Here is a 6,000-nt window from a genome sequence, read left to right on the forward strand (position 1 = left end):
GTTGACTTTGCCTACAAGTAAAAGCGTACAGCCTCTGTTTAGTTTAATGAACCATGGGTATAAATTGACCTGAAGTGTTTGTTTTTCTTGCTCTTTATAACTAAGACCATCAAGAAAGAATGCAAAAGATATTGCCTGCCTGTGTGCATTCACTCATTCAGCAAAGTCTACCAGCCCTCGCTAGGCCCTGAGGCTACTGAGATGAGTAACTCACAGTCCTCTCCTTCCAGAGGTTCCCAACTTGCAGGGGATATGACACCTAATCAGGTAACTGTGAAACCACGTGTGAGGTTAGTGGTAGAGACATGTACAAGTTTGGTGTAAGCCCAGAAGAGGAGCATCTAGGCCACAGATGGCTGAGCAGAAGAGCCAAATTTTTGAGACTTAAGGGACCCAGAATAGGCATGTTAGAAGTACATTTATAGTGAGATGTAAGGGATGGGAAGATGAGGCAGTTTAAAGCCGCTAATATCAGTTCCCTCAATAGTGGAGGCTTCCAGCTCACTTACTGGGGGAAAAGAGTCAAAGATTTTGTAGGGGGATCTCTTCTAAGAGCAGTAAAAGCATGGAAGCATTTTTGAGAGGAACAGGAAAGGAAGGTGACTAAAGATAAGAAAAGTGCGGAAGATTGGCTCTGAGGGGTTAGTTAGGGGACTCAATCTGTAGAGAAGCCAGTCTGCAGGGTTGTAGGGGAGGAAAAGGCAAACAGGAATACATGGGTTTTGCAAACACACAGAGGAGAATACAAAAGGAAAGAAGGGGGCTGGCAAGGAATCAGTTCAGATGGCTAAGGGTGGGCTGGCTAGGAAAGGAAGAGTACTCAGCATTGTATGATGACTTGTGTGATCATGCATCCCTGTCTGCCCAGGAAACATCCTGGTGTGATTATTGTAGTGCCCACTTTCACAAGATTCCTGTTGGACAGTAAATTATATGGTCCCTTAATGATGGCCTGGGAGAAGTAATAAGGGACTGGGTCCCCATGAAGTTAAAGGGATAAGGTATTGTGGCCAAAGAGTGGGATGAAGGAGTTATTCTTTAAGAAGGGAGGGGTCCTGATAATGAGAAGAGAAAGGGTGTGGTCCTGGGAGTGAGTGGCTGAGATGGCGCCGAGAGGACAATCTTTAGAGTCAAGATAGCCCAGGAAATATGAAGCTAATTGGTTGGATGGGTCATTCTCACGGTCACTGAGATTGGTGTCTAGCACTTAGTAGGTGTTCAACAAATGACCAAGGATATAGCAGGAGTTAGAGTGGGAATGGACACTATGGATCAGGTCCCAGTGATACAGACTTTAGGGGGTTGGTCAGCAGAAGTGAAGAGAGGTTCAAGACGGCACAGCTGTGTGCCTGAGACACAATACAGAAATGTACTTTTAAAAAAGGGAGGAAGAGTAATGACCAGATAGCAGTCTGGGGCAAGCCAGCAGTTTGTGGGATATGGGAGAATAAGAGAACTCCACAGTGTAAGCTGCAGAGGAAGTGCTGTCCCCAGAAGAGAAGAATGGTGACCACCATTGCGTGAGATGCCCTCTGCAAAGGGCAGCAAACATCCCGTTAGATGAGAGGCCATGGGCTCTGCCTCAATGTAAGTGAATCCTACTGAGGTCAAAAAAAGTACAGAAACCAAACCCCAACCTTAATAGGAAGTCTGAGGGTACCAGCTAATTGATTTCCTTCCCTCCTCCTTTCCTTTTCCCTTCCTCCCTCCCCCTCCTCCCTTCCATATCCTAGCTTATACCTTGAAGGGATGTTATAATGAAACAAAGACAATTCACTGCTTTAACCTTTCTGGGATAAGTGCTACTTAATTATGTTACTGTATGTTATTGCTTAACAATTAGTAGAAAAAGAGACTGGTGACTCTAAACAAGTCATTCCCATTTTCCACTTATGTATCTTGAACAGCAATTTTTCCAAGTCATTTGGGGAAGAACTGTAGCTTGTCCCAACATGCCTCTCCCCATTTGTGTACAGTAGGGAGGCTGACTTCAATAAATAACTGACCACAAGTGGTTTTGGATTCCCTGAAAATATACAACGTACTACATAGCCTCAAAATATTTACCCTTTAAAACTGCAAATTAAATTATCATCACCAGATACAAAGAAGGTAAAACTCAATCTGATTCAACTCCACTGAAAGAACTTCATCAAATTCAACATTTTTAGAATAATTTGAAAATGTCTGCGTTCCTCTGCCCTTAAATCATAGTTTGGGGTGGGGTTGAAGAGAAGACAATAGGAAAATTCTGGACCTATTGACTCAGGGGGAAAAGGGAAAGACTGTAAAAGGAGCTGGAGAAAGGGTTATCCCAAAACCCATTCTAGTGAAACAGGTCCTGCTGGATCCCCTGCGTGCCTCTGTGTCCCAGTTACTGGGAAGTGAGAGACATGTCCTTGAGTACAGGGCAAAAGTCTCTTGACTTAAAATGTCCTGTCTATCCCATACGAATGGAAATATTTCCATCTTCTCAAGTGCTGGTTAGGATGGTGGTCCTCAGGCACAGGTCTCCAGAGGCTCATCTCATTAGCTGTTTACTGTGTTTTCATGATTTTTCTTCAGGTCATCTCCAGTCTGAATATCAACCAAGATAATAGAAAGACTGTAACTGAGGTCACCAGCTAGATAGAAATACGGGAGGCGACTTTTATTTTGGTTTGTTCTCACAAGAAGCTTTTCTGTGTGAATAATCTAAGCTTAATAAAAATATCACTGTCTGAGTTAGGGGCAACTCTGAAAAATGGTAGCAACAGAAGTGTGCATTATTTCATTTCTCTCTGTTTCATTGTTTAGATCCGCATGCTTCTGCAGTGGTAGGTATCTATATTTATCTCATAAGTCTGTCAAAAAAGACTGCAGCTGCAACTATGAGTTTAGCCAACAGATACAAATAAGACACCAGCACTCTTTTAAAAGGATTTTAAATTTCAGATTAAAACATCCTATGGCATTGTGAAAGATACAAAGCTTTTCAGAATGCAGCTTGTGTTAGGGGCAGTGGTGACAGTTATGGGAAGAGTTGCTTAGGGAAAGTATATACTTAAATTAAAGTAGCAGTGAGAGATGACTCTTGGGACACTTTCTTTCTTAGATTTCCAGAAGCGGAGACCTTGACAAGACAGACGAGATCACTTAATGCTACCTCTTCATTTTACTGAGGAAAGGATGACAACTCAGAGTTTTGGGTCTGTTCAAAGATCCACAGCAGAGTCCAGGTGAGAAGCTGGAAATAAGAATGCCCAGGAGAAGAGGGATTTTTCTACCTTACACAGCCTCTTCTTTAATAAATGGGCACCAAGTCATGCCTCCATGCTTGGCGGCAACACAGCAGGGGTTCCTATTAAACATTCCATGGCTATCATGAACACCTGCCATGTTTTGACCACCGAGCATTATTTCCTAAAGTACTCTGATTCCTTTTGTGGAATCACCTCTCTCCTACCAGACCCCTTAGTCAGAGGGTCAGTCCAGACATCTGCCCTTCCACTGTGGAAGTTAAAGCATGCTCTGGAGTTTCTTCTCCCAGAGACTTTTTCTCTCACCCTACAGCAGCCAGGAGCAGACATACGGTTGGGCCCAATGATTCTAGCAGCCAACTTAGCCAAGACCATCAGGCAGTCAGTTCCTGCTCCTGAGACTTAATACCTATCTTTCTTAAACCTGTGTTTTGAGCACTGCCTTCAATCTAGGGATTTTCCTATATCTTTGCAAGATATAGGAAACATCCCCACCTGTTGCAAAAGCAGAGAAAAGTTACAGGTCTCCTGAGATTTAGCTATAACAGCCGATGAAGTTCTGATGTCATGCTGGGATTATCTTGGGGTTAAAATCATTGAAACTAGAGCCCTAAAGGGTAGAGAAAGTTTCGATTCCAAGATAAAAATTAAGATGAGATATAAAAAAGCAATACACAAGTCTGCAGCTAAGACCAGGATTAGACTAAAATTTAAGATTTAATAGTTAAGATCAGTGAGAAATTATCTATATCTAGATGTGTACTTTTCAAATCTTCCTCCATATTTATTTAAATTCAGTGTTTGGTAGTTTCATAATATTAAATTTTCCCATTTTGAGTTTTATTTTTTGAAAAATAACAGAAGGTGGACAAAGTGGTAAAATGAGGAAGAAAAATATATCTCAGGCAAAAAATCATCTCTATGCTCAGGCCTTACTATGGTCATGATGAAGCATGATTGCCTCCTTGTGGTGACATAATTTAATTGCAGGTTCCATTTGACAATAAACTCACTGAAAGACTGATCTTACACCCTAAAGGAAAATAAACAAGGGCAGTAAAGTCATGATTTATATGTTCGAAAAAAATTTTTCATATGATAGGAAAAGCTTTTTGGTTCCAAAATGCTGCGGGAGTGAAATTTCCTGATTAGTGGTAATTAAGACAAGCTAAATGTTCAATCATAGTGTTCTATGTGCATGTTCTTCATCCTAAGATTTATAAATCAATATGTTGAGCCAACAACTCTTTGGAAACAGAAGTTGAGCCCTCCAACTGTAGTAACCAGGCAGATGGCATTACAAATAGAGTTAAAGAGCTTCTGTCAGAGTAACAGGTTTTACAAGCTGAGATGAAGAAAGCCCAGACTGAGCTAAGTTGGGTTATGGAATGCAATGGAATTCTCTTATCTTAATTGGAAGGGAAAAAACCTACCTACAACAAAGAGTCATCCAGAATATCACACATCAGAACTTGCATGCAGGCAGATAAAAGCCAACATGAATTCCTAACACATAAAAGACATTTCCACAGACTGCATGGAAAATTTTTAAATTTATTTCAAAATTCATATTACATTTTGAAAATAAGCCATTTGTTTTTTTTCTATGAAAGGTGCTGAAGTTTGTGAAGAAAAGAAAAGAATATGAAATGAGCTTTAGAACCAAAGGTGGCAGAAAGGGTATGGATTCATCTATAAGTATGTAAATATGAAAAAGAAACGGTCTCCAGATTCCTAGAACATAGATAATTTATCACCAGAAATCACTAATATTGGGGGCTATGCTGCTTTGGCTTTGCTACTATTTAGCTTGGGCCTCGGTCCAAATGCCATGGTATAGGTTTGTGTAGCTGATGTCAGAAACCTAGTTTAGCCTACTGATTTGGAATGTACATTGAAAATGAAAGTTTCATATTCACAAGTTAAGACAGAAATCTGACTATGGATTTTTCAAAATACGTTTCTGCTGTAAGAAAGTGTCAATATTCTTTAAAACAACAAAACTGGTCATGACTACAAAATCAGCTTATGTCCCTAAAAATAAGAGATATTAACCAACTAATAAATTTAGAAATATCTAGGAAAAGGTTTCTGGGGGCAGCCCAGCAGACACAAAAGAAGCAGACTGAATTTAGAGGCATATGTTGGTTGAAAGAAATTTTTTCAAAAGTGGTATGTGTTTAAAAAAACTGGAACCCTTTTTCCATTGATGTGTAGATAAGATTAAGGGGGAAATTTTCATATTATACTACAAATACTAAATTTTAAACACTTTTAACCTTTCAATTATGGAAAATTTCAAACATATTCAAAACTAAAGAGGGTAGTATAATGAACTTCCAAGTACCCTTCAACCAGCTTCAGTGATTATTGGTTTATGGCCTGGGCATGATACAGCCTAGGAGGTGGACAGCAATCTCAATAAGTTCTAAGGGACAATACTTTTAATTTCATTTCCAAAAGAACTGTTTAGCTTCACTCTATTCCATGGCTACCACCTGTACTTTTAAACCTAACTAGCTACTTTTAGAATCAAAAAATAGGTTGAAAGGAACATAGACATTATCTAATCAATTATTTCCCCAGTCAATTCAAGACCCCCTTACCAAGATCCTCATACAGTATAAGTATTTTTAGAAACAGTAAAAGTCATTTAAAATCCAGGAATGCTGCCTTATGAAGCAGTGCCCCATTGTCCCTGGAAAGGTTGAGATAAAGACTGGAATTCATTAAATGCTTAATTTCGTGGTACAGTGGAAAG

The 6,000-nt window shown here is 39.8% G+C and overlaps 1 protein-coding gene across 1 annotated transcript in view; it reads right to left on the reverse strand.

Moving 5' to 3' along the window:
- Window positions 1-6,000, reverse strand: part of SLC35F4 (solute carrier family 35 member F4) — a 292,375-nt gene that overhangs the window by 164,842 nt on the left and 121,533 nt on the right. The gene's annotated exons all lie outside the window — the stretch shown is intronic.

The sequence above is a fragment of the Lipotes vexillifer genome, unplaced genomic scaffold (genome assembly GCF_000442215.2).
Source record: "Lipotes vexillifer unplaced genomic scaffold, Lipotes_vexillifer_v1.1 scaffold221, whole genome shotgun sequence".
Classification (NCBI taxonomy): domain Eukaryota; kingdom Metazoa; phylum Chordata; class Mammalia; order Artiodactyla; family Lipotidae; genus Lipotes; species Lipotes vexillifer.